This window comes from Martes martes (genome assembly GCF_963455335.1).
Source record: "Martes martes genome assembly, chromosome: 6".
In the NCBI taxonomy this organism is placed as follows: domain Eukaryota; kingdom Metazoa; phylum Chordata; class Mammalia; order Carnivora; family Mustelidae; genus Martes; species Martes martes.
Genome location: NC_137893.1, coordinates 120821218 through 120848626, shown reverse-complemented (window position 1 = coordinate 120848626; position 27409 = coordinate 120821218). Strand labels below are relative to the sequence as shown.

General features: G+C 46.3%; 1 pseudogene across 1 annotated transcript in view; it reads right to left on the bottom strand.

Annotated features, from left to right (window-relative positions):
- The window catches only part of LOC308344403 (DLA class I histocompatibility antigen, A9/A9 alpha chain-like), a 35823-nt pseudogene extending 26194 nt beyond the window's left edge, over positions 1-9629 (bottom strand). Inside the window, exons 1-4 of the transcript in view lie at positions 9617-9629; positions 8331-8595; positions 7846-8121; positions 5803-6078 (exon numbers count right to left, since the gene is read on the bottom strand). The product of the transcript in view is annotated as a DLA class I histocompatibility antigen, A9/A9 alpha chain-like (transcript). The remainder of the gene's footprint in view (positions 1-5802; positions 6079-7845; positions 8122-8330; positions 8596-9616) is intronic.
- Between the last annotated feature and the right edge of the window lie 17780 nt (positions 9630-27409).

Here is a 27409-nt window from a genome sequence, read left to right as displayed (position 1 = left end):
TCCTTCTGCTAATAATTTGTTGAATTTTCATTACAAGAGTGTGTCCAATTTTTGTCAAATGCTTCTTGTCCATCTGTTGAGACAACTGTGTGGCTTTTGTTTTTTTTTTATTATTATTAATATGGTGTATTACATAGATTGATACAGATATTAAACCAGTCTTGCATTCCTGAATTGAATTTCACTTAGTCATGGTATACAACTCTTTTTATATATTGCTGGTTTTGATTTGGTACATTTTGTTGAATTGTGTGTGTGTCTATATTCATAAGAGACATTGGTCTGTTGTTTTCATTTTTTAAAGAAGAGAGAACAGTTGAGTTCAGTATGCTGGTCTAGTCTAGCACATCAAGACTGCTGCCTTTGGACTCTCTCTTTTTTTTTTTAAGATTTTATTTATTTGACACAGAGAGAGAGGTACAGTGAGAGAGGGAACACAAGCAGGGGGACTGGGAGAGGGAGAAGCAGGCTTCCAGGGGAGCAGGGAGCCCGACCCCAGGGCACCCCTGTCTGTAGTTTTCTTGTCTTGCAATATCTTTGTATCTGCATAATACTAGCCTCACAGAATGAGTTGGGTTCCCTCCTTTCCTTTTTGGAAGGGTTTGTAAAGAATTGTTATTAATTCTTTCAGCACTTGGTATCATTCACAAGTGAAGCCATTTGAAACTGGGCTTTTTTGTCGAATAGTTTTTGACAGTTAACTGTATCTTCTACCTCATTTTAGGGGTATTAGATGGTCTACTTCTCCTTGAGTCAGCTAAACTATTATTGTCATACTGTCTATTTCTCTCTCGATTTGCCAGTTTTGCTTACATGGATTTGGGTGTTGAGTTATTATGTGAATATATGTTTAAAATTGTTTAATCTCTCTGATGATTTGACCATTTTATCATTATAAAATGATCCTGTTTATCTTCCTCACATTTTTAAAGTTCCCTTTGGCTTTTTTTGGCACAGCACACAGAGTTCTCTCTCCAGCTTTCTTATGGTTGTTTGCCTGAGATAACTCTTCCATCCCTTTAATTTTAATCTATTTGTAACTGGGATCAAGTATGTCTACTATAGACAGAACACTTGGTTCTCATTTTGCGTTCAGTCTAACAATCTGTACTTTGACTGCTTTAAGCCACTTAGATGTAATGTTAATGTACTGTATTGTAATGTACTGTTGGATTTATGATGGCATTTTACTTTTTGCTTTTTGTTTTTCATGCCTCCACTCATTCCTCTTTCACTGATAACTCCTTATTCAGTGAATAAACTATAATATTTTCATTATTACTTATTAGTCACTATTTTGTAGCTATTTTAGTAAGAGACATTTTTGCTTTTGCCATTTTTTCTACATTTCTAATTTTGTGATTTTTTTCTTTTTAAAGATTTCTTTAAAGACTTTTAAAAAATTTATTGAAAAGAGATAGAGACAATGAGAGACAGAGCATCAGTGGAGGGGGAGGGGCAGAGGGAGAAGGATCTCCTAAAACACTGTGATAATAGCTGTTTGTAGACCAGAGATGAAGTAGGACAGTGTCTACACTGGAAGGGATTTTTCAGGCTTTTATGAAGGCCATATAAAACCTAATAAAATTATGGATACTCTCCCCAGAAAGAAGTGCATGTATAAAGAAACATAAAATGTCAGTGGATATATGTAGATCATCTGAAGTGATACAGATCTGGGTTTTAATCCCAGGGAGAGACAAAGGATGAAGAAGACATGTTGAGCAATCACTTCATGACCCAACAGTGCTACTACACTTATCTGTGAGTAGGGACTGGAGTGGGCAAACCTGGGCCATAACAACCATCAAGGGAATAAATTGAAAGATGCCATTTATGAGTCACTTCTCATCCAAGCCGACTTGAGTGCCTACAGTGTCCAGATCAAGTTCTAGTCTCAGATCATGGCTCTAAATGTGTTCCTTTCTCTTCTATGGCCTTCGCCCCCCTGGTGACCTCATCTCTGCTGTAGGCTCTAAACATCATTTATATGCTGTCACCTCCCAAATCTATTTCTCCAACTTAGGTATGTCTCCAACCCTGCACTCTGTATCCAACTGTCAACTTAGCTTGCATTTCGTTTTTTAATTTTTATTTATTTATTTATTTGACAAACAGAGATCACAAGTAGGCAGAGAGGCAGGCAGAGAGGGAGGGGGAAGCAGGCTCCCCGCTAAGCAGAGAGCCCAATGCGGGGCTTGATCCCAGGACCCTGGGATCATGACCTGAGCTGAAGGCAGAGGCTTTAACCCACTGAGCCACCCAGGCACCCCTTAGCTTGCATTTCTAATAGACATATTAGATTCACCATTTCTGAAGTGGATGAATGTGATGCTGCTTCCCTAAATGTGCTTCTTTCAGAGTCTTCCCCATATCCAAGGAAGGCACTCCACATTTCTACCTGCAGTCTGAAATCCTGGATCCCCTCTTTGATTCCTCCTCACCACCCAGAATGAAGCCATTAGGAAATGCTGCAAAGTCCATCTGTAAATATCTCCAGCACACAATCAATTCCCAGTATCTTCTCTCCTGGACACTGTACTGATTTTCTACAGTTTCCCTACTGGTAGCTCACACTGCACCTCTCAATTCTGCACAGCAGAAAAACAGGTGCTGCTAAAGAAAGTCAATCCTATTGATCTGTTCATTCTTGTAACTCCACACCTCACTCAGAGAAAACTCAAAACCTTCTAATATCCTCAGACCTCCATGATGAGACTGACCTCTGACCTCATCTCACCTGTTTTCTGCTCCAGCCACAGTGGCCTCCTCACTCTTCCTTGAACACAGACACACTCCTGCCCTAGTGTGTGTGCCTGGAGGCTCCCTGCCTGCAAAGAACTCCCCCCAGACCTCCTCTTACACAATTCTTTCATGCCCTTCAAATCTCTCAGAGGTCAACCTCTTAGTGAGGCTCCCCTGATCCCTGGGGTAAAGGAGCCATCGTCCCCGTCCCAGCAAAGGTGCTCTCTGGGTCACCTTCCATGACACTGGCTTGCATGGTACATGTTCACCTGTGTGTGGACTTTTTTTACAGTAAGTACTGTCCACACATTTTCTCTTCTTTGTGATTTCTGAGTAATTTTTGCAACTTCATTCATTGTTAGAATACTGTTTTCTACATGTAACATAAACATGTGTTAAGTGACTCTTCATGCTATCAGTGAGGCTTCCAGCAGCAGTAGGCTATTAGTTCTTATGTTTGGGGGGAGACAAAAGCCATACTTGGATTTCTGACTGCACAAGGGGGTCACTATCCCAATTCCCACCTTGTTCCAGGGTCAAGTGGAGTCTCCCCCTTACCACTAGAAATACTCTCCACAAGACCAGCACATTTTCCCTTTTCTTAGTCTCACTGAGGTGTCCCAGATGTAAACACAGCGTGTCCTGTATGTGGCACATGACAGTTATTGGTTGAATGAATGAGCAGCTAGAGGACTCCCTCTTCTAGATGAGTCTCAGGCACAGCTGTTCTGTGGCAGCTCCTGCCCCACGTGCACCCACCTCCCCATCTGTGCTGTCACTCTCCCCTCACAGCGCTGCCCTCCCCTCCCTCTCTCTGCTCAGCTCCTCCCCGCACATCATCTCTCCTGCACAGCACAACACACAGAGTTCTCTCTCCAGAAACACTATACTCAGAGGCTTTATGGATCTTTTTCTCCAACCACATAGAAATCTACCTAGTCTCTGCTTTATAAATCCATGACCTTGGATCCAAGCCATCACTAGGATCACTAGAACTAAGGGCCAAGCAGCAGGGAAGGCAGAAACTAACTGAAGTTTAATAAGAATGAGAACCTCTCAGATTCCTCCTCTCCCTACCTCCAGAACCTAAAGAATATTCCAGAAAACAGGTCCAGAGTGAGGGGAAGAGATGGATGAATCTGAAAGTTCATATCTTCATACCACAGAGACTCCTGGGCTCAGGGGATGACCTAGGCCTGTGGGAACAATAGCCTAAAGGCCATCTGCTGCTGTAACTGACAGGGTCACCCCTGGGAGAATGGACAAGAACTCATACACAAGAGCAAGAACAGGCCTGATGCTCTAGAGAAACAATTTAAAAAACAAAAAACAAAAAACAAAATGGGGGCTGTGGTGTGACCCAGGCCTGAGGTGAGACTGACCCAGTCCACAGGAATTTTTGCTGCACAAGTTCCTGGTGACAGGTGACATCTAAGTCCCTGTGATCACAGGTCCTGGTAGATAAGCTTCCACACAAAGGGCAAGGACACGGAGCAGAGAGATGACCCAGCTGAGGGGTGAGCACTTAACGTCCATGATGCACTGAGCACAGACTGGGAATAGACCCTGTCGCCACTTGGCTCCTCACAGCCTACTCCTGTCCCACCTGCAACAGACTCAGCACAGCAAACACACGGATTCTGGAAGGTTCTCAGTGTTTCCATTTATTTGCTGTCTCAAGTTTAGAAATCCCCTCTTTTATTACCTCATCAACCCCACATGGCAAGAATTAGGAAACACAACTCATATCTGGATTCTCATTTTCAAAAGGGAAGGAAGTCATTAGCATTCAGCCCAACATGAAATAAAGACAGGGATAGAGATGGTCCAGCCCTGCCTCTGCTGGAACAGGAAAGCACATCAAAGAAGAGAATGCAGATCAGTATGGGAGGGGACGGGTGGGCAGGGTGGGCCAGTCTCCCCACCTCCTCATATTTTGCTCACAGGAACACAGACACATCTGACATCTCTGCACAAAGAGAAGTCAGGGGTTGCTGATGTCACCAAGTGGGAGTGTGAACACATCTTGCATTGCTCATCCCCCACAAGGCAGCTGGCCTCACACTCTGAAAAAAAATCATGTACAAATTTAGGTCAATCACATAAGTGATCAACAGCTCTCCACATGCTCAAAGTGTCCCTAGTGCCCGGACTCCTATGCACTGCTGGGTCTCCAAGGTCTCACCTTTAGGAGCCATGAGAGACACATCAGAGCCCTGGGCATTGTCATCACCTAGGGGAGAACAAGCAGGACATGGTCAGAGCCCACAGGAGAGGAGACTAAAGGAGGAGCTATGGGTGGTGAGTTTCCCATTGGGTCCTGTCTATACTATACTAGGGTCTCAGAGATCACCCCTCCATACTTACATCATGCTTGAGACTAGCCTGGTCCTTTTCCTCCTGTAGGAAGAAAATATCATGTTAGAAGCTATGACAGGACTGGGCCATGAGATCCTAATGGAAGCTCTTAGTCCTGATTCAAAACGAACTTTGAGAATTGTGACTGAAGACCCAGAACAGGATCAGGAAACATGAAGAATGAGCTGTGGGGTCACTGGGCCACCTGACTTGCAGGAGGTCTGTCCTCAGCAGGATCCTTCCTCTCTGTCCTGTGCCCACTGGGCATCAGGTCCCCATCACCAGAATTAACAAGATGAAAATGTGTCCTTCATTTTCACAAGTGTTTGCTAAAGAGTGAGTGTTAGTGATCAGTTCCACAATGCCCAAGTACATGTGCGAGGATGGTACTTCCCAGTTACAAGGCAGGACAGTCTGCTGCCTAGGAAACCCCCAGTGGGACAAGAAACCTCAGATCCCCCCTCCATTCCCTACCTGAGAGCTTCTTCCTCCAGATCACAGCTCCAAACGTCACAGTGACCAGGAGGAGAGCCAGACCAGCAATGATCCATGTGATGGGGATGGTGGGAAGAGGTGGCTCTGGAAAGGGAAGGGACAGTGAGGGCCCCAGACCTCTGGTTTGAGTCCTGACCCTGCTGAAATTCTCCAGAAGGCCTTCTGCTTTCCCTGAGAAGAGGCTCTACCCCAAACCCTCCTTACCCCATCTCAAGATGATGGGTTCGGGCAGCCCCTCATGCTGCACATGGCATGTGTATCTCTGCTCTGCTCCAGAAGGCACCACCACAGCCACCCACTTCTGGAAGGTTCCATCTCCTGCAGGCCTGGTTTCCACAAGCTTTGTGTCCTGGGTCAGGTCCTCCCCCTCACGTTGCCAGGTCAGGGTAATCTCTGCAGGGTAGAAGCCTAGAGCCTAGCACCTCAAGGTGACATAATGGTCAGAGATGGGACAGCAGGTCACATGTGTGTTGGGGGGTTCTGAGGAAGAAAAATCAGAAAATCCACACTTTGCTTTACCTTTATGGCCTATTGAAATGGCATTTATGTGACCATCCCGAGGTGGACCCAACAATTTCTCTGGATGGAAGATGTGTAAAGCTTCAAAGCCCAGTCACCAACCTAGCCTTTTATTTATTTATTTATTTGTTTTATTTTTAGTTTTATTTATTTTTTTAAATTAACATATAATGTATCATTTGCCCCAGGGGAACAGGTCTGTGAATCACCAGGCTTACACATTTCACAGCACTCACCATAGCACATACCCTCCCCATTGTCCATAACCCAGCCACCCTATCCCTACCCCCCTACCCCCCACCAACCCTCAGTTTGTTTCGTGAGATTGAGAGTCTCTCATGGTTTGTCTCTCTCCTTATCCCATCTTGTTTCATTTTTCCCTTCCTACCCCCCACAACCCCCAGCCCTGCCTCTCAAATTCTTCATATCAGAGAGATCATATGATAATTGTCTTTCTCTGATTGACTCATTTCGCTCAGCCTAATACCCTCTAGAACCATGTCCTTGCAAATGGCAAGATTTCTTTTTTGATGGCTGCATAGTATTCCATTGTAGATATATACCGCATCTTCTTTATCCATCCATTTGTTGATGGACATCTAGGTTCTTTCCATAGTTTGGCTATTGTGGACATTGCTGCTATAAACATTTGGGTGCATGTGTGCCCCTTCGGATCACTACATTTGTATCTTTAGGGTAAATACCCAGTAGTGGGATTGCTGGGTCATAGGGTAGCTCTATTTTCAACTTTTTTTTTAAAGAATTTATTTATTCATTTGACAGACAGAGATCACAAGCAGGCAGAGAGGCAGGCAGAGAGAGAGGAAGGGAAGCAGGCTCCCCGCCGAGCAGAGAGCCCGACCCAGGGCTGGATCCCAGGACCCTGAGACCATGACCTGAATGGAAGGCAGAGGCTTCAACCCACTAAGCCACCCAGGCGCCCCTATTTTCAACTTTTTGAGGACTCTCCATACTGTTTTCAAGTGTGGCTTGACCAACCTAGCCTTGGTGATCTCCTAATTCAGAGGTCCTGGAAGCAGGGACAGAGCCCAGGGTAGGAGGAATCTGTAGGTCTAAGTGAGAGAGCACACTAATGATCCTGACTGCAATGGAGAGTGAATGAGTCAGAAAACCTCGAGTCAGAACTCAAAGATGTTCTCACTGGAGAAAAAGGCCTTGAGAGGGAAAGTCAGGGTTTCCAAGGTGGCTGTCAGGGTCAAAGGGAATGGCTGATGGGTTATTGCAGGGATGGTCTCCACCGGCCTCCTGGGAGAGACTGGATTCCTCAATTGTCCTTTTTTTTTTTTTTTAAAGATTTTATTTATTTATTCGACAGACAGAGATCACAAGTAGTCAGAGAGGCAGGCAGAGAGAGAAGGGGAAGCAGGCTCCCTGCTGAGCAGAGAGCCCGATGTGGGGCTCGATCCCAGGACCCTGGGATCATGACCTGAGCCGAAGGCAGAGGCTTTAACCCACTGAGCCACCCAGGCGCCCCTCCTCAATTGTCCTTTAGAGAAAATTGGCCTTTGGGTGAGTCACTCTTTAGTAGGAACCTGAACACCCAGGCGGAGGGTTCGGTCTCCCCACCCGTGGATCTCCCACGGGAGATCCCACCGATCTCCCCACCCGTTGGAGAGCGGTGTTCTGCCACTGAGCCCATTTTCCCTTCCTGGTGGGAAGCCAGCCCCAGGGGAGGGGAGATCAGGGAGGCCCTGTTGGCCCTGGTACTTGCGCGGAGCAGCGTCTCCTTCCCGTTCTCCAGGTACCTGCGGAGCCACTCCACGCACCTGCCCTCCAGGTAGTTCCTTTCATGATCTGCCTCACCGGCCGCCTCCCACTTGTGGTGGGTGACCTGTGCCGCCCTGTCCGCCGCGGTCCAGGAGAGCAGGTCCTCGTTCAGGGCGATGTAATTCGCGCCGTCGTAGGAGTCCTGACTGTACCCATGGAGGAGCTGCCCGTGGCGCCCCATGTCACAGCAGTACATGGGCTGGATGGTGTGAGACCCTGGCCCCGCCCGGCAGGCAGGGGGTTAAGTCCACACAGAAAGTAAAACCGCCTAAAATTTCCCGCGGGTTCTTCGGGCTTAAGGATGGGGGAACAGGGGTGGGGGTGCGGGAAGGGTCCCTCATACTCAGGGTGACGCTCAGACCCGGACACTCGGGCTACTCTGTGGGGATCAGGGTTGTGACCTGGACCCGGGCCCTGTCGCTCACCGGCCTCGCTCTGGTTGTAGTAGCCCCGCAGGGTATTCAGGTTCACTCGGAAAGTCTGTGCGGCATCTTTGAGGTTCCCCGTCTTCTGGTCCCAATACTCCGGCCCCTCCTGCTCCATCCACGGCGCCTGCGGCTCCATCCTCAGACTGGCAGAGTCGCTGTCGAACCGCAGGAACTGCGCGTCGTCCACCTACCGACGATGAAGCGGGGCTCCCCGCGGCCGGGCCGGGCACGCGGGTGTAGAAATACCTCAGGGAGTGGGAGCCTGCGGGCGCGGAGGGGCTGAGACCCCACCCGACCCTCCTCCCGGCGCGGGGCCTGGGGCCCAGATGAAGGCGGCGGGGAGGGCAGGGGAAGGGGGCACCGCCACTCCAGACAGGGCCCTGGGGCCTGAGAAGCTGACCCAGGGACCTCGGACTTTGCCGCGACCCCTCACCTACTGCACAAAGCGCTTTGTCACACCGTCCCCCAGAGCAGTGGCCCAGGACCTGAGTCAGTGATTCTCAAACATTCTGTTCACACGGTATCTGCACAGTCTCACAGATGACTGAGGATCCCAAGGATCATTTTGTGTCTGTGGGTTATCTCTATCAGTATTTACCGTAGTAGGAATAAAACAGGCTTAAAAAATCATTAATTCATTTAGCATCATATTAATAATCCATGGCATGAAAACAGAAATATTGTTTTTATGAAAAATAACTATGCAAATAAACAGCATAGTGAGAAGGGCGATGTTGCCTTTCACATTTCTTGTCTGTCTCCTTAGAGGACCCGTGGATGTTCAGATTTGCTTCTGCATGTAATTTGTGGTTTTGGTTGAAGTCTATGAAAAAATTTACAACCTTTCATATTAATGGGAGAAGAGTATGCTTCATGACCTCTTCAGATAATTATGTATATGCATCTTAGATACTATATTAAAACGACACAAGGTGTACTTTCTCTAAGGTTACTGGCAAACTGGCATCTGAAACAGTATCATAGACTCTGTCCTTCTCTGTTGCATTAAAATCCACAGGCTCATCTCGCACACTGAATGGATCTTGTTCTAATGCTTTATTTTTAAAAAGAAATGTGTTGGTTCACTAAGTTGTATAGGTTTTCCAGTGTTGATTAGACTGGAAGTGAATTATCAAAAAGTCATATTTGTTTTAATATTACCACAGATCACAACAGAAAAGTTTGTCAGTACTGAGAAGCTGTAAAATTTATTGGTGGATCACAAGTTTTCCAAAATTCTGAATTTTTCTTGAGAGTTTACCTTTTATCAAGGCAACAGGTACTGTCAGCTGTCATATATGAGTTGATTTTCATGAAAGGATGGGTTCGTGTTTATTTTCCAGAAACTGTCGGCCAAATAACCTAGTGTAAATAATCCAAGATTCTGTGTCATTCATTCTTTCAGGTAAAAATGGCATTCTGCAAAAAGAAGAAAAAGGAGACCAGTTAAGCTCATACAAATTATTTTCCTTGGGGCTTATGCATGTAGCGGAAGTGCTATATATCCCATATATGACAGGTTTAAAAATGGGGATTTGAGAATAATTAATGAAGATAATAATTTTTAATGCTTTAACCAGGATATTTTAATGTGATACTAGTTTTGTTTGGTTGTGTTTTTGTTTTCGAGGCATTTTATTTGCATGTAGGTATTACGTCCCTAGAAAAGGGATCTCAGGATTTTCCCTTCTGAGTGTTTTCATCTTGCTTCTTCATGGTTCATGAAGCCAGCTGAGGTTGTCAGGACAATGAAACCAAACTGGTAGGATGGGAGCAGGTTATTCTGCCATTTTTCTAGATCTTTGAGTTGTACACTAAATCTGGGGTTGATCACTCCACACAGGTTTAACCTGCCTGTGAGATTCACAACAATGTTCTCAGCTTGGTGATCAGCAGTGATTTCAAATTCCTGCTTCGTTATCACAGTTAGAAATGGGATGTTGAGTTTGGAGTATGGCCTAATAAGACCCACCTTTGCCTCTCTTCTAGGCACTGTTAATGATCTTGAGAGCATCTGCAAAGATATTCACGTGACTCTTAAGGTGGATCAGAAAGATGGTCAAAAGAGTGTTTTTTTTTGTGAATGTAAGTAGTGGTGAAGAATATCAACTATTACTATTCGTACCCATCTCCATTCTTTTTTTTTTTTTTAATTTATTTGTCAGAGAGAGAGAGAGAGAGAGTGAGAGAGCGAGCACAGGCAGAGTGGCAGCCAGAGAGTGGCAGGCAGAGGCAGAGGGAGAAGCAGGCTCCCCGCCGAGCAAGGAGCCCGATGCGGGACACGATCCCAGGACGCTGGGATCATGACCTGAGCCAAAGGCAGCTGCTTAACCAACTGACCCACCCAGGCGTCCCACCCAACTCCATTCTTGCTAAGTTTTACCTCAGTGCTAATGTCAACATGGTGAAAAGGCAAACAGTATCTAAGTGATGTTGTGAAAATAGTTTAACCTCATGGATTCTGTGAAAGGGCCTCAGTGATGTCAGTTGCTCCCCAGACCACACTTTGAGAACAGCTGCTCTGAATAACCCTGGGAGAGTCTCCTGCTGGGCCTGCCCTGGCCTCCTCCTCACTCAAAAGAATCCCTTTCCCTGAGCTGCACTTCCTGCCTCTGAAAACTCAGCTCTGACTAGCCCGAGTTCATCTAGAGGAGACCTCACCTCCTGGAAATGTGATGGCAGAGAGGGTCCCCAGTCTGGGAAGGGAGGTGGAGGGACAGGGATTTCCCTTTTGTAACTGGGAACAGTTTGCCCCTGAAGGCACCAGACCCAGGCATAACCGACTTTGATTTTGTGACCCATCAGCTTCATGTGTATTCACATCCCAGACAGAAATCTGATGTCGTCAGTAAGAGAAATCATGTTTGTCTTTTCACTTTACATTGTCTCATGCATCTGACTCAAGACCCACAAAGCATGAAGCACAGCACCTTCCAATGCAACAGTCTGTGCGGAAGGAATTGCTCTGTATCTGCGCTGTCCAGTATGGTGGCCACGAGATGCATGTGGCTCTTGAGATGCAGGTGGCACTGGAAATGTGCTGAGCAGTTGCATTTTTAATTGTTTTAAATGAATGGAATTTAAGTAGCTGTAAGTGGATTACTACTATCCAGACAGTACATATCTAGAACGCTCTTAGTTGTCAGGATCCTCCTCAAAGAAGAGACTATGTGACTCATAGTTATATGTGTATTAAATTTACCTTTAAATGGAAGTTGTAGATTTGTCTATGTGGATCTGAAACATATGCTTAAAATACAGCATGAAAGTGTAATTACCATGCACTGAGACAGCTTAAGTGTACAGACATGAACCAAAACATGATGTATCACATCTAGGTCTTAAGTGTCCAAGATGCCAATCCCTGGAGCTCACTGTTGTCTCTATTACTTTGGATGTCTTGGTGTTGGTTGAGTTCACCTGGTAAACATAAGGAGGCTCATTAAGTCTTCACTGAGTCCAGGTGAGAGGGTATATTGGCTATAACATGTACCTTGTAGGGTCTGTACGTACTGTAAACATCATAAAGCAGAAGATGGACATCTTAGATTCCACCACCTTATCATTATTTACCTCTTGCTCCTCCCCATACTTTTGCCCAAATTCAAATATTCTCTGTTTCCCTTCACCCTTGAAACCCTCTGATCTTCATTTTTCCAAAGGTGAAAGTATACATGAAATGTTTACAACTGTGGGATGAAGAGTTCTCTAAGCATGGCCCAATGATGAAAACCCATAAAGAAAAACACAAAAATTTGTCATTTCAACCACACACTCACAAGATACAAATACTATTACGATCAAATTAAAAGACATAAAAATAATTTTCACAGATAGAAAGGTAACATGCTTCAGTGTTCTTCAGCCCAAGACCACCAGGAGCACCTGCGGGCACTCAAGTTGGATCTATCACCTGTTGCAGTGAGAGCGAACGCACCCCTCTGGGGGCCACGGGGCATCTTAATATGAAGTTATTGGAACCTATGGGACATGGGCTTTGGATGGGAGTTTTGGAAAGGATCGGTGGAAGTCGGGAGCCCACTCCCGACTTCATGTTGTCAGGACGTGTGGGCGATCCTATGGTTGAGCATCTCAGTGAGTCCGCTCTCCAGCAGGCCAGACCAGAGCGAGGAGAGAGCACTCATGGTGGAGAAGCAGCGATTGCTCACGTTGGCTGACACAGGGAGATGCATGTTATTCTGTGGGTTGTACAGTGCCTTGTTTTGTCTGTAATGACACAGAGTGATGTCGTGGTTTCAGAGAGTCCTTGTTTGATGCTGATGTTCTGTGAGGTAACTGACTCATATCCCACAGGAGAAGAATATGGCCAAGTGGTGGACATTCACCAGCTTCTGACCACACTGATTCCAGCTGTCAGTTTTGGACCAGTTCCCGATGTTGGGGGGGCCGCTGTTTCCTCCCTGTTAAATTTTGTATATTTTTTCTTTTTTTAAAATTTAATTTTTTCAGTGTTCCAAGATTCATTGTTTATGCACCATACCCAGTGCTCCATGCAATACGTGCCCTCCATAATACCCACCACCAAACTCACCCAACCTCCCATCTCCCTCCCCTCCAAAACCCTCAGTTTTAAACTTTGTATTTTAAAGTAACTGCACCCCATTCAAAATATAATCATAGAATTGGTGTTTCCATTTTCTTTGGGAAATACCCAAGAATGGAATTGTTGGATTATATGGGGACTCACTATATTGTACACCTTAGGGGGGGTAACATTGTGTGTCAAATGCACTCAAATAATAAAAAAAAAAAGAAAAAAAGAATTAAAAATATTAGAAAACATTTTGGAGAGGAGGAAATGAAATGTCAAACAAATTTGTACAAATAAGTTTGTAAACAAATTTACAAAAACAAATTGTATTTGTAGTAAGTAAACATAAGCAGATATGAGAATATAGAATAAGTAATGGGAATAAAACTTAGGATCTATAAACTTTGCAAACAGGAACATAAGGGATGAGAGTGCCCATCAGAAGTTTGGGAAAACACTGTCATAAAGGTTGATGGGAGTGAACACTGGGATACAATTTTGAAAGGGGGCTTTGAATTGTCTCTACAAATGAAATGTGCTTATACTGTGACACAGATATTTTCTCTGAGGATTTTCCTGAGGAAATAATCAAATATATTCTCAAAACTATATTTTCAAAGATGTTTCTTGACTTATGGTTTATAGAGAAAAGAATGAAAATTATGTAAGCGCTATAAACAGTATGATGATGGTAAGTGCAAATAGTAGAACAGTAACATGTCTCTGGGATAATCACCAAGTGATTTAAAGAGAGGGCCACAGTTCTTCACGAAAGCAAACCCAGGAGGCACCCCATAGAGGATCTCTTTGTGCAAACAGGGTATGGGAGAAGGTTTGTTCTCAGAGCACTTGTTGTCTTATGTATCATTGTTCCCTGTCCATCAGAAGGTGGGTATGACTGGGCACTCCATGCAAGTGAGCTGTTGCAATGTTCCAGAATGTTCTGTGATGGGAGGCTGCTGAGCTCAGAGCCTAGGAGGACATTAAGGATCAATGTGACTCAGCTGCTCAAATCACACTAAAGTCCATCATCCAGTGGACATATTGAGTCCTCCAGGAACTCAGGATCAGCTGGCCTCTGGAGCTATAGCACAGAGCAAGGGTGACACCCTGATGACAGGGCACTGGCAGGGTCATGTGGGAGATGAGCATGGAGCAGAAATGACAGAGGGAAAAGTAAGTCACTCCTGAGATGAGTGCTGTGTGGAAAAAGTCATAATATCACAAACGCAGAAATCAGGAGACCTAGCAGGGCCCCCTACCACTGGGATCAGTCACAGTCACATCTACAGGATGCAACAGGCATATGGAAGTGAAACAAAAACACAACTCCACACAGTGCTGTACAATTATAGAACAGGAAAGAGCTGTGGGGAAATAACAATATGACCATAGAAATGAATAATTGAAGGGATACATTGGATGATTTTAGTTGTCCTTCCCCAAAGTTGTATAATAGGGAGAAAGGAGGGTGATGGCAGCAGGAGAGAAGACCTTTTCATTTCTTTTCTTTTTTAGATTTAATTTATTTATTTGAGAGAAAGAGAGCACAAGCAGGGGGAGCGGCAGAGGGAGCGGGAGAAACAGGCTCCCCACTGAGCAGGGAGTCCTACACAGGGCTCAATCCCAGGACCCTGAGATCATGACCTGAACCAAAGACTGCCTAACTAACTGAGCCACTCAGGTGCCCCAGAAAGAGGGTGGAAGGGCAGACACCCTGAAAACTCCAAGAGGCAACAACACAGGCCTGGGGGCTAGAAAATATGATGCAAGGCCTTCAAATCCTGAGGACAACTCTGTCCAGTACAGAGTCTCTGTCACATCACCATGTGACTCAGGACGAGGGTGGCCTAAAGTCTCCTCAGATATGAGAGTTTCTGTTCTACTTTCCGCCCCCTCTTCCACAGGGCACTAGTAAGTGAAGTGGGACAAATGATGGAGAAAACTAAACAAGGGGAGCACATGGGATCCTGGCCACAGGGATCCAGCAGGAGAGAGGCCAAGGGCCCCAGGAGGAGCTGCAGGGGGTCCAGGTGTCAGCCCTGCCCCAGGGGTTCAGACATCCCATCACCATGGGGCAGGACTGAGGGCTGCGGGCCAGGCGGCTGCACAGACATGAAGATGGGAGAGGAGTGGATGGGCTCGAGTATGTTCATGAAGGTTTACCCTTCATGGAGTAAGGGGGTGGGGGAAGGATTTAAAAGAGCACAACAGAAACTAAGGAAATGAGGGGATAAGATATTTATATACTCTAGTGAAAATAAAAAGTAAATTCAGGGAAGCAATCATAATCATAGTCTACTAAATGCTCGGTTGCTATTAGCATTTCATGGTCACAATCATGCAAAGACTGCACATTGAGCTTATCGAAATTATCAAATAATTATATGGGGCAGGTGGGAGAGTGTGAAAGAGGAGCCAATTCACTCAAGATGATGCATAAACCTGAAGACCAGAGAAGGAGTCTGAGAAGCAGGCTACTTAGAGGCACAGAAACAATAATCAGAGAATCAGCCAGAAGAACTAAAGCAGGTGGTCTCTGAGATTCAGGAAGTGGGGGATGGAAGCTTGGGGACATCTGTCTTTTTTTTCTTTTAAAAATTTTAATTTTAAGTAATCTCTACATGCAACAAGGGATTGGAATTTATAAACCCGAGATTGAGAGTCACGTGCTGCACTGACTGAGTCAGCCATGTGCCCCTGAGGATATCCGTCTTAATATCAAGTACTGCAGATATATTTGACTTTTTAGGACGCTGTCCCTCTATCCATTTGCTACAAAGACAACATGGGGGATAAGATGATGGGTCAGGATGAGTTCTGCACGGAGGCCACAGAGATGGGGCAGGAGCTGGAGGAATCATGGTATCAACTGTTGGGTTTTAATGGGATGATTTTGTTTTGATTTATTTAGTTTTGTTTCATGTTATTGAATGAGAGTCATCCCTGCATGTTTGTAGGAGGAACAGCAGAGCCAGGAGGGAGGGGGAAGAGCATGATGCAGGTGAGTGAGGGGCCATGTGTGCCCTCGTGGAAGGGCAGCCCGAGGCAGAAGGGGTCCCTCCCCCGTCATTGCTTAGAAGTTGAGGACACAGGTGCAGAGGTGGGGGGACAATGGTGAGGGTGTGCAGTTCTCCCAAGTCCTTCTTTTCTGAGTGAGGAGCAAATGAGCTCATCACCTCAGAGAGGGGAACTGGGAGGGTGTGAAGGAGGATAAGCGGGGAGGAGGAAGTGAGAGGCAGCCCTCTTAGGAGGGTGACAGGAAGCTGACTGGGGAAATGGCATCTGGAGAGGGTGGGGCTGGGGCTCCCGAGCTCTGTGCTCATCACCTTAGAGAGACTTCCAGCAGCAGGAGGATAGATAACAGACTAGAAGCAAGTGCAACAAAACACCTCAGGGGTGAGAATTACATCTTTGTACTTTTATAACTTTTACCATTTATAATTTTTTTCAGTGAATAGACATGACATCATATATATTGTAGGTCATACATAAACATCAGAATCAGAATGTTAAGGCTTTATTTACACTTTAAAAGGGAAGGAGAAAGTAGGAAAGTCAGCAGCTCAGGGCACAGAGCTGGAAAGGCTGGGCCTGCCTGTCTGTGCTCTGGACAGGGGATGCAGAGCCTTTGCTCCATGTCTCAGGACCCTACTCTCTGGGGGGCCAAGCAGAGTCTTTCCCTTCTTTTTAGGGTGTGCTCCTAGTTTCATTTATTACTATCTTGTCAATTTTAATGGTTTTAAGACATGGGTTTTCTCTGTTACATGGCATTTGAAGGTATTTTAGTGTGAGAATTCCTCCATACAATCTACACCACCTGCTTCAGAAATTGAAATATAAAGGCAGAATAGTTTGGTGAAAAGATGATTGGTCATAAAGTGGAAGATCAGAACCTGAGTCTTCATTCATGGTCTGAGGTTGATCTGTCAGGTGTAGGGATATTAAAGTAATTTATTTTTGAAAACCTTATTCATGCACATATAAAATAATTCAATAGATACTAAAAAATGTACAAAAATAGTCACATGGTAACCCCTCATCCCCTAGTCACCCAAGTTCTCTACCCAAAATCTGTCATAGTCAGCCATTTGCCATGTCTTGGAAAATACACCTGTGCCCTAATGTCTACTGTTATATCAGGAAAAAAGCTCTGGCCACAGACTGGCAGAAAATATTTGCAAATCACATAACTGATAAAAGACAAAAAATTCTTTTAGAATATTCATAAAATCCTTAAATAGGAACAATGAGAAAACAACTCATTAAAAAATGAGCAAAACTCTGAGCAGACACCTCACCAAAAAGATGTACTCATGGGTAATAAGCACATGAAAAGATGTTCAGCAGCAGGTGTCATGAGAGAAATGCAAGTGACAACAACAGTGATCTGCCATCATACACCTGTTAGATGGTGGGACTCCAAACACTGGTAGTGTTTGGAGCTCAACTCAGCCCAGTGCGCCCCCTGGCGGTGCAGTACCGGAGCGTAGCAGCGCTCCCGTGTGGCCACAGGCTGAGGGCAGGGGACCTGAGGGGGTCTTTGGGCTTCTCCCTAGGGACCTCCCCATAGTCTCCTTGGGCTCCCAGCAGGGGCACAGGGCTGTGCACACAGGAGAAGCTCCCATCTAGTGTCAGGTGTCCAGTCTGAATTGTTTCTCCAAGTACACGCTGACACGGGTGCTTTCTCCCCATTGAATGACCATGGACTCTGGCCTCAGGGAGGAACCAGTCTTCAGGCCATAACAGCTGGTTCCCAGGTCCCCAGTGGACACCACACACATACTGAGTGCCCTCAGTCTCCTGCTGGGAACTTGACCTTGGAGTCCCTGTCAGTTGTTCCTGCTGTTGCTTCAGGGCTAACAGGTCTTCCTCCAGGGAACCAAGTCTGGAGTCTCAGTTGCTAAGGTCAGGTGGAAGGGAGGGAGAAGGAGGGAGATCAGCTCCCCTGAGTGATGGTCTGGGACCTTGGGATGCTCCTGGAGGAGTGAGCAGAGGGAGGAAGTAGTGACATTAGAGGGTGGGGGCCAACAAGAGGGAAGGTGGTAGAACCAGGGATGAGAGGGTCAGGGGAAGGGGTCATCTTAGGGGACCTTTGTCAGGGGAGGATGGGTTCTGTCTGGAAGAGGCACAGGGGCTTCTGGCTGGGGCTCTGGGGCATCAAGGAACTGAGAAGAGGGCAGAGTGAGGCCCTTGTGCCCTGAAGGGCCAACCCTGGTTTCTGATTCTGGAATTTCCAGATTCCCACTCCCTGGGCTACGGTTTCACCGTTGCCTGCCATCCACCCTTGTTTCACAGTCTCTGCTACCTGCAAATATTCTCTGCTTGTGAGGACACTGGAAGCCCTGCTCCAGGAAGAGCAGCCCCAGGGCCTCAGACCGGGAGGGGTCCAGCAGCTGGAGCCATGGAGATGCGATCCTGGAGCTTGGGAGCAGCACATAGGATGGAGGCTGGACACAGCCGTGGCACAAGGAGATCAGCCAGGACTCAGGGCCCAGGCTCCTGCCTCACATTTTCCCCAGGACCCAGAGGTGTCCCCTCCTCTCTCCCTAGGCCTGCAGGACCCAGGCGTCTGAACACCATGCCCAAGATGGCCAAGGCGGGAGGCTCTTGTGCAGGGTCAGACCCCACCTTTTGGAACCTGGAGGGTGGCCCTCTTCCCCCCAGCCTGGAGGACCCAGGACCCTGGTGTGTTGCCTCTTCTACCCCTTGGTGCCCCTGAGAACCAGGGACCTGCTGTCTGGATCCTTCAGGCCTGGCTTCCTGGCCCTGCAAACTGGGAAATGACAAACTCTTCTCTTGTTGCATCTGCAGATCCCACATTCTCATTTCTGTACATGGTCATTCAGGTGAAGAGAATTCTGATGTCCATGATAGCTTCTCTAAGCCACAATGATATGTGCTTTTGAAGTGTGTTACTAATTTCCAAATATTTGGTATTTTCCGGAGATCTTCATGTTATGGGTTTTTATTTGCAGTCACAGAACATAGTCTATAACCTTATTGTTTTTACATTTGTGAGACTTATTTTAGGGTCAGTCTGTGGTCTGTTTTGGCTCACGGTATGGTTGAGGTCCTTTAATCCTTATTTGTTCTATTAATGCGAGAGGAGTGTTGATCTCTAAGTGTAATAGTTAATTTGTCTATTTCTTTACAGTTCTGCCCCTTCATGTGTCATCTATGCTACGACTCTATAATTAGGTTCTTCTCATTCATTAATTTTGTCTTACTGTGATGCTGATCTGTTGTCCTCACAGAAAGTCCTCTTTGTGTCTAGTGATGCTCCTGATGTGAGAGCCTATTTTGTTTCATAAAAATGCAACAATCCTGATTTCTTATGCTTTTTATTCCCATGGGATATTATTTAACTCTTTAACCTATTTTTGGTTTTATATTTCAAGTTTTTCTACTCTGCATAGCATATGGTCTATCTTGATATTTATGCAGTCTGGCAATCTTCACCTTTTGTTTGGAATCTTAGTTGGTTTATATTTTTTTATGATTCCTGATATGGTGGGATTTGGTGTCATTTTGCTATTTGTTTTTGAATTGTTCTTTCTCTTTTCCATTCTTTTGCCTTCTTTCATATCTTCTAGGTTTCAAGCAAATTTTTTTTTCCTGATTTGATTCTTCTACTGGCTTTTTAGCTGTATTTATTTCCATTATTTTTTACTGATGTTGTAGGAATTGAAACTTGCATCTCCGGGGGCACCTGGGTGGCTCAGTTGGTTAAGTGTCAAAATCTTGATTTTTGGCTCAGGTCATGGTCTCTGAGTTCCGAGATCGAGCCCTTCTTTGGGCTCCATGCTGAGCAAGGAGCCTGCCTAAGATTCTCTGTCTCCCTCTGCATTTCCCCTCAAATCATGTGCACATACTCTCTCTCTCTCTCTCTCAGAAGAAGAAGAAGAAGAAAAGAAGAAGAAAAAGAAACCTGCATCTTTAACTTTTCACAGTCTACTTAAGGAAACACTGAACTCCTTCCAGTAAAGAGAGGAAACGTGTAGCAACAGAGTTCCATTTAGCCCCCCTGTGCTGCTATGGGCACGCATGTCACCAACACACAGTGTAAGTCAGAGAATATCATGAACTACTTAGTGTTTTGAAGTCATATGTCTTTTAAAGAAATTAAGAAGAAAATGTACAAAAACAGCAGGGTACCATTTCTGCTGTTCATTATTCTGTACACGAGACCATCCAGTGTCACTTCCCTTTGTCCGCAGGACTTCCTTTAAAATTAGTTCAGGAGAGCTCACAATGAATTCTCCTAGTTTATATTTATCTACATTATATTTACTTAAAATTTTTCTGCTCATTTATATTTACCTAGTTTATATTTATCTTTATTTTGCCATTTTCCTCCCTACTTTTGTCTTATTTCTATGGTTTTCATATGAGAAAAGTTTCCGAACCCTAACTGTACAGTTCGATGAACGTCAATCATTGTTAAAACTCATGGAACTAATCCGACAAGGAGTATGCAGAACAGGTCCCTGGTCCTGCTGACCCTTTGCATTGGGTACTCTCCCCTGTCCCCAGCCCTGGGCCACCCCTGGTCTCCTTCCCGTCTGTACTTGTGACATTGCTCATTCTGTTAGATTGATCACGAAGGGGATCTCTTCATTTCCAACAATGCATCCTATTCTCAAATCTCTTTTCCTCCTGTTGTTAATAGAGCCGCTCAACCTCCTCACATGACAGTTTGCCTGGCACCGCTGTTCCGTCAGGTCACGGTCCACCTGTGTCTCCATAATGAAAGCGCACGTGGTGTACAGAGCCCCTGGTCTGCGTATTTCTTAGTCTCTCTGCGCAGGCGCTGACTCATCTTTCTGGACACGGAGCTGTGTTTGCAGTGACCCTCGTCTCAGCTGCTTCTCCCCAGGAGAACTGTAGGGCTCTCGAGGCCTCTTTTCCTTTCCTACTGTCTCTGCCCCTTTCCTAGAAAATGTCCAGCAGTCCTGCTGATCTGTGTCTCCTAAACTCTGACCTCGAAGTCCTCCCGACTGCACACCTGCCCCCGCTCCAGAGCACCTGCCTCGTGCACAGTGCGTGTGCTGCCAGCACCCCGGATCCGGGCTCCGGCGTCTATGAGAGTTTCTGTTGCGGAGTAACCAAGTGTAACACGATTCAGCAGCTCCAAGTGACATTGTCATGCCAATAAATTCCCGAGGCTCCGACGTGTGAGGACAGGGGAGCTGGGCGGCTCCAGCCGAGGCTGCTCATTAGGTTGCCGTCAGGATGGGACTAGACTCCCAGTGACGCGGAGATGTGACACGGGCTGGAGGGTCTGCGCTCCCGCACCCACGTGTGGCTGTGGCAGGAGCGTCAGTCCCTGGCTGGCTCTCACGGGGGAAGCCTCAGCTCCTCCCTGTGTGGGGCTGTCCACAGTGAGGGTCTTTCTCACATGGCCCCTGGCTTCTCCCAAACCCATGATCTGAGATAGGGAGAGAGGAGAGGAGAGCAGAGCACCACCGTCCCTTTGCGACCTAATCTCTGATGTCACACAGCCTCACGGCCCCCTTACTCTGTCCCTGAGAAGGGAGTCACTGAGCCCAGTCCACACACAAAAGGAGGAGAATTGGTTCTACCGCTTCATGGGAGGAGAGTCAGTGAATCCGTGAACCTTTTCAAACCACCACGCCCTGTGCGGAAGGTGTCGTGAACTCTCGTGGAAGATTGTCTCCTTGATTCTCCTCGCGGTGACGCGGCTGAGCCCTGCCGTGTGCGCTCTTGCTGCTCTTCTGGGGTGAGTGACTCGGATCTGTGTGCGCAAGGGTTTTGCACCAAATTGGAGGAATTTTGACACAAGATTTCTTCAAATTTTATCTGCTCTTTTTTTTTCTCCTTCTCATTTTTAGACTCTGTCTATTTGCTCTTTTTATTCTCTTGCGGATTTCTGAGGTTTTAGTTGTTTCCAATCTTTTTTTTTTTTTCTGTGATTTTTGGATTGGGTAATTTCTATGGATTTATATTTGACCTCATTGATTCTTTATTCTGCTTTCCTAGCCCTTCAGTGGAGTTTGCGCATTGAACTTTTATTACACTTAATTTCTTTTCAGTTCTAGAATATCTATTTGGTTTTCTTTGTACATTCCACTTCTTCATTCAGATTTCCTTTCTGTTCACCATTTAATGACAAGATTTTCTCACATTCATTCAGTCCATATTTATTCAGTCCTTTGAGCATATTTCCTGAAGCTGCGTAGGAACCTTTGGTGCTGATTCCGCATCTGGGCGCACTGGGAATATGTTTCTGTTGTCTCTCATTAGAGTCACACATTTCTGTTTCTTTATATGTCTGACAATATGACTTTATTTTTTAATTTTTTAAAAGATTTTATTTATTTACTTGACAGACAGAGATCACAAGGAGGCAGAGAGGCAGGCAGAGAGGGTGAGAGGAAGAAGCAGGCTCCCTGCTAAGCAGAGAGCCCGATGTGGGGCTCTATCCCAGGACCCTGGGATCATGACCTGAGCCGAAGGCAGAGATTTTAACCCACTGAGCCACCCAGGTGCCCCGACAATATGTACTTTAAAAGTGGACTTGAGTTTTGTATTTTAACAAATCTGGAATCTTTTTTTTTTTTTTAATTTTGCTTGTTTCCTATAAGTGTGTACCCCACTATGACCTGACCCACTGCAGAGCTGACAGCTGTTGTCTGTGCCCGTCTCAGCTGCTTGAATGAGCTGCCCTGCATCTGGGCGACTTACTGGTCAATCCAGGTTTTGCATGGTTTGTATTCAGACTTTGGCGCTCATCTTCTCTGTTCTTGCCTTGTTCCTGGGATTTCCCCTAAACTTCCAAATGCCCTGTCTGCGACAATTCTGACCTTTGATATGTTCATCCAGTATGATTTTTTTTTTTCTTTTTGAGTAAACTCTACACCGATCATGAGGAATGAACTGATGACCCCAGAACAAGAGTAGCATGTTCTACCAATGGAGCAAGGTGCCTCTCGGCCAGGACAATTGTGTCTTTAAAGCTAGACCTCACTCTAGTTATTTCTGTTTTTTTTCAGCAGTGTCTCCTGATTGTCCCCCAGCCCTGCAGAGTGGTAGTGATCATGCGGGGATTTTGACTCAGCTTGTGTTCAGATTTCACATCTCAACCCTTTGCTGCTGCCTCACTTTCAAATTTAAGCCTTTAAATGTCTAGCTTCTTGGCACTGTGACTGCTGTCCTTCAGCCATGGGGGCTGCAGTTATGCTGGGTGAGGGGCGAACACGCACAGGGAGGAAGGCTACAAACTTGCAGTTCATGCCCATCCTAGTGGTAGTTATTCAAGATTTAAGTTCTCTCATGTTTCTGCCTGCCTTCATTTATTTTTCAGTGACTTCAAATATTTATTTATTTACTTACTTACTTAATTTTTAAGTAGGCATCATGCCCAGTGAGGAGCCCAATGTGGGCCTTGAACTCATAACCCTGAGATCAAGAAAAGGACTGAGGTCAAGAGTCCGGCATTTAACTGACTGAGCCACCCAGGCATCCCTCAAATATTTATTTTTTAATGTTTTTCTCCAGAGTTCGGGGCGCCTGGGTGGCTCAGTGGGGGCGCCTGGGTGGCTCAGTGGGTTAAAGCCTCTGCCTTCGGCTCGGGTCATGATCCAAGGGTCCTGGGATCGAGCCCCGCATCGGGCTCTCTGCTCCGTGGAGAGCCTGCTTTCTCCTCTCTCTCTGCCTGCCTCTCTGCCTCCTTGTGATCTCTGTCTGTCAAATAAATAAATAAAATCTTAAAAAAAAGAACGTATATGATTTCTTAAAAAAATGTTTTTCTCCAGTTTTCATAATTGTCTTCTGGGGAAGAACTGAGTCAAGCCCTTCCTCCTGCCATTACCAGAAGTCTCACCTGAGAGAGGATTTGGGGCAAAGAGGTCACAGCCCGTGTTGTGATCTTGTGGACCAGTGAGGGTTCAGGCACTTGGGATTCTGTATTCAGTTTTCTCCAACTGAAATACATGGTGGCCTGGGATCTGGGCTCATAGCTGGATGCACTCGCCCCAGCTCCCATCTGACTGCTTCTTACTGTGGAAACAACATGTACCGCACGTGAGAATTTTCTTTCATTATCTGCACCAAGTCCCCAGAGAAGCAGCTACATTTGAAGGGAGGCCTATGGAGTGTTGAGTTAAATCTGAAACAAGCTCTGCCTTGTCCTCCATCCTCCTCAGAACCAGGAACTGACCGTGACTGTCCCCAATGTGACAGCTGCTACAGCCTTCCTCAGTGAGACGCCTTATTACTCCGTGTGCTCTGGGCATTGGAACTGAAGGCTTCTCTCTGAGTCTGACAGCTCGAGCCCTTGGAGATGCACGTGCATCTGAGTGACCAGACTCTCCTGAGTACCACTTGTTGTCCTGCCAGAGAACAGCTTGGGATTTCTCATCTCATCGGGGTCTTCTCACATTCTCAGAGGGATGAAGATGCAGAATGTTCTACGTGGGAAGTGGAAATGGCGCATCTTCTTGAGGGCACAGCTCGTATCTGGAGGCCTTAGCAAACTGCACAGACCGTGGGTGGACGGAGGGGGTGCTCGTCGGCTGCTCTCCCCAAACCACTGGCCACGGAGGGACTGGGCCACCGATGTGCCAGCTGATAACGAGGCGTGGTTCACTGCTGGAGCAGCTCCATGTTCCCGCGGGGGAAATGCAAGGAAGCCCCACAGCCCTGCACCGTGGGTGGGAACCTGCTCACAGCCCATAGCAGGGGACACTCTGTGCAGCTATGGTGACACCGATACACAGTGGGCACACAGAGTGACAGGGACTGAAGCACAGAGGTTCCTGGGCTTTCATGAATGGAACTGCCTGACTGTCAGGCCATTTGCTTGGATACTGCATTCTGAAGGGCACGGCACCTGGTGAAACCCCTTATAGAGAAGGTTGGGAAAATGAGACTAACATTTCATCATTATTTTCCATGCTCATGCCCCAGAGAATGGACTTCAGGAACAGCAAAAACACTCACAGGATCAGAAGCTGCATTTTTTTAAAAAAAGATTTTATTTATTTATTTGACAGACAGAGATCACAAGTAGGCAGAGAGGCAGGCAGAGAGAGAGGGGGGAAGCAGGCTCCCTGCTGAGCAGAGAGCCCAATGTGGGGCTCGATCCCAGGACCCTGGGATCATGACCTGAGCTGAAGGCAGAGGCTTTAACCCACTGAACTACCCAGGTGCCCCCGGGAGCTGCATTTTAAGAAAGATTTTCACTTAATTTGTTTATATGCTAGAACTTCAAAAGCACACTTCAGGAATATGTTCCTTTGGCTCTGATCTCCAAGCACCTGGAGCAACACTCCAAAAGCACAGAAGGACCTGGTCTCAGAAGCAGCCCAGCACATTCTCGTCACTCTCACGTGGCCACATGGAGAGTCACTCTAGCTGTCCTTCCCTGTCTCTGCTGTGGCTGCCCGTGCTTTCTGTTTCCCATGGTCAGCTGGGCTCTGGAAGCATGTGATTCTCCTTCTGACATAAGGTCCAAAGGTCAATAGTAGCCTAAAGCTACATCCCAAGGCCAACCTCACTCCCCTCCCTCCTCTCCTCCTGTAGGCCTTTTATCACACAGCCACACAAGAAGAAGGATGAGTGCAGTGCAGTTAGAGTAGTTGAGAGAGGCAATGCAAATATTTTATTGCCCTATTTATTGTTTTATTTGTTCTATTTTATTACTATTTATTGCATGGATTTATTACTGTACCTAATCTATAAATTAAACTTGATCATAGGTGTGTATGTAGAGAAAACCTCAGAGTACATTTAGTGTCCTGTCCTCTCCACCATTCCAAGCAGCCCCTGGGAGTCTTGGAACCTATTTCCTGCAGAAGAAAGGGACCACTGTAGTTCAGAAGCTATGATTTCCCCCAAACCTCTACATTCTCTCCGTTCAGTTCTTCTTTTATTGATTCTCCTTCTAATTTGCCTTTGGCCATGTTATTAGACTTAGAAATGTCCTTGGATCTGATTGTCCCAGGTGTTTCTTTGTTAGTCTGTCAGGTTGGAGCCCCTGATCTTGTGGTTGGAAAATCTTGGAGAAGGTGTTATGTGCAGACAGATTCTCAGTGATATGACAGACTTGCAATTCTCTAATCTCTCAGAAAGTTTTCAGAAAACCAGTGAATCAAAATCCATAGAAGTAAAGAAGATGCTTTTTGGTACAAGAGCTATGAGTCCCTCTCACTGGACCCTGATTCTCAGAAATCCTTAGGACCTCAGGGAAGCTCCTCTGTCCCAGGACTGTGGACAGTGCAAGTGCCAAGAAACTTCCGCGAAGCAGGAAGAGGAGGAGGCAAAGAGCCACCCAGTCTCTCTACACAGAGTGGGAAGGAAAAAGCACCTCCTCATTCATGATACCAGGTGCAAACTCACTCTCCTTAGTGCCACAGTGGGTTTCACTCTGGGCTGTTCTGGAAGCTTCTTCCTGATGCTCTGATGGTTCCCAGATTTCCCAGGTGTTGCTCCAAGTCAACTGACATGGGCCTGGAAGAAGAAATGAAGGAGTGATCACCGTGGAGCCAGAGTTCAGTGAGAAGAGGGAGATGGTTCAGAAAATGTTGCCTTGAGCTGCCCCGCCAGGAGCTGAACTCCTTCAGGCCCCTCCTTCCTCCGAGGCTCATGGAGTTGCCTGATGTGTGTGGTGTCTGTGAGGTCACTGTGAACAGTTGTCGAGTGTACGGCTGCAAAGAGCACCTTTCAAGTGAAGGAACACTGGGGTTGAATCCTGTTTCTGCCTCTGAATTGTGCAGCCTTGAAGGGATTCTAGAATTTCTCTAGGCTCAGTTTATCATGAGTAAAAGAGGATCATAAGTGATGTGAGTAGAAAAGTTGCTCCATATGTTTCTTATAATTTCCCCATTGATATACTGATCGTAAATGACCTATCTGTGAGTTTGATCCCCAGTACAGAACATGCTGTTTTCCTTCCCCTAAAGGGCAATGACCCAGCATCTCACACTTAATTATAAACTCCGCACTCTCATCAGGTAGAAGGGAGAACAAGCGTCTACATCAAATTCCCTTCTGAGCTCTGACCTGCTTCGGACTCTGGGGAGCAAATCCATGATTTCAGGAAGTCCCTTTTCAAGGGCTAAGGACCCAGCTGTTGGGGATGCATCCATTTCCACCTGAGGGAAGGACAGGACAGTGGTTCCATAACCCCCAGACCTTTCTCAGAGTGAGAGGATGTACCAGCCTGAGAGCCCAGCAGTGTTGTCGTCTGTGAGGGGCTTTAGATAAAAGGCCTCTCTCCTTGTACTGACAAGTAGAGAAACCAGAACAAAGTAGCCAGAAGGTCCAGTGACCCTTTTAGCCCCAGTAGCATGGAAGTTGAAGGGCGTAGCTTAGTGCGAAAGCCACATGGCTCCTTCACACAGAAACCCAGACTCAGTCACCCCCCACCCCATGGTGACAGCGCAGGCCCAGGACAGCCCTTCCTGGACAGGCTGCTGCTCCTCTTCCAGTGGGGAGGCCCCGAGGCCAGAGCCTGTGTGGGAGCCTCACTGCTTCCCTGCTTTCCCTCAGCTGTCTGCTA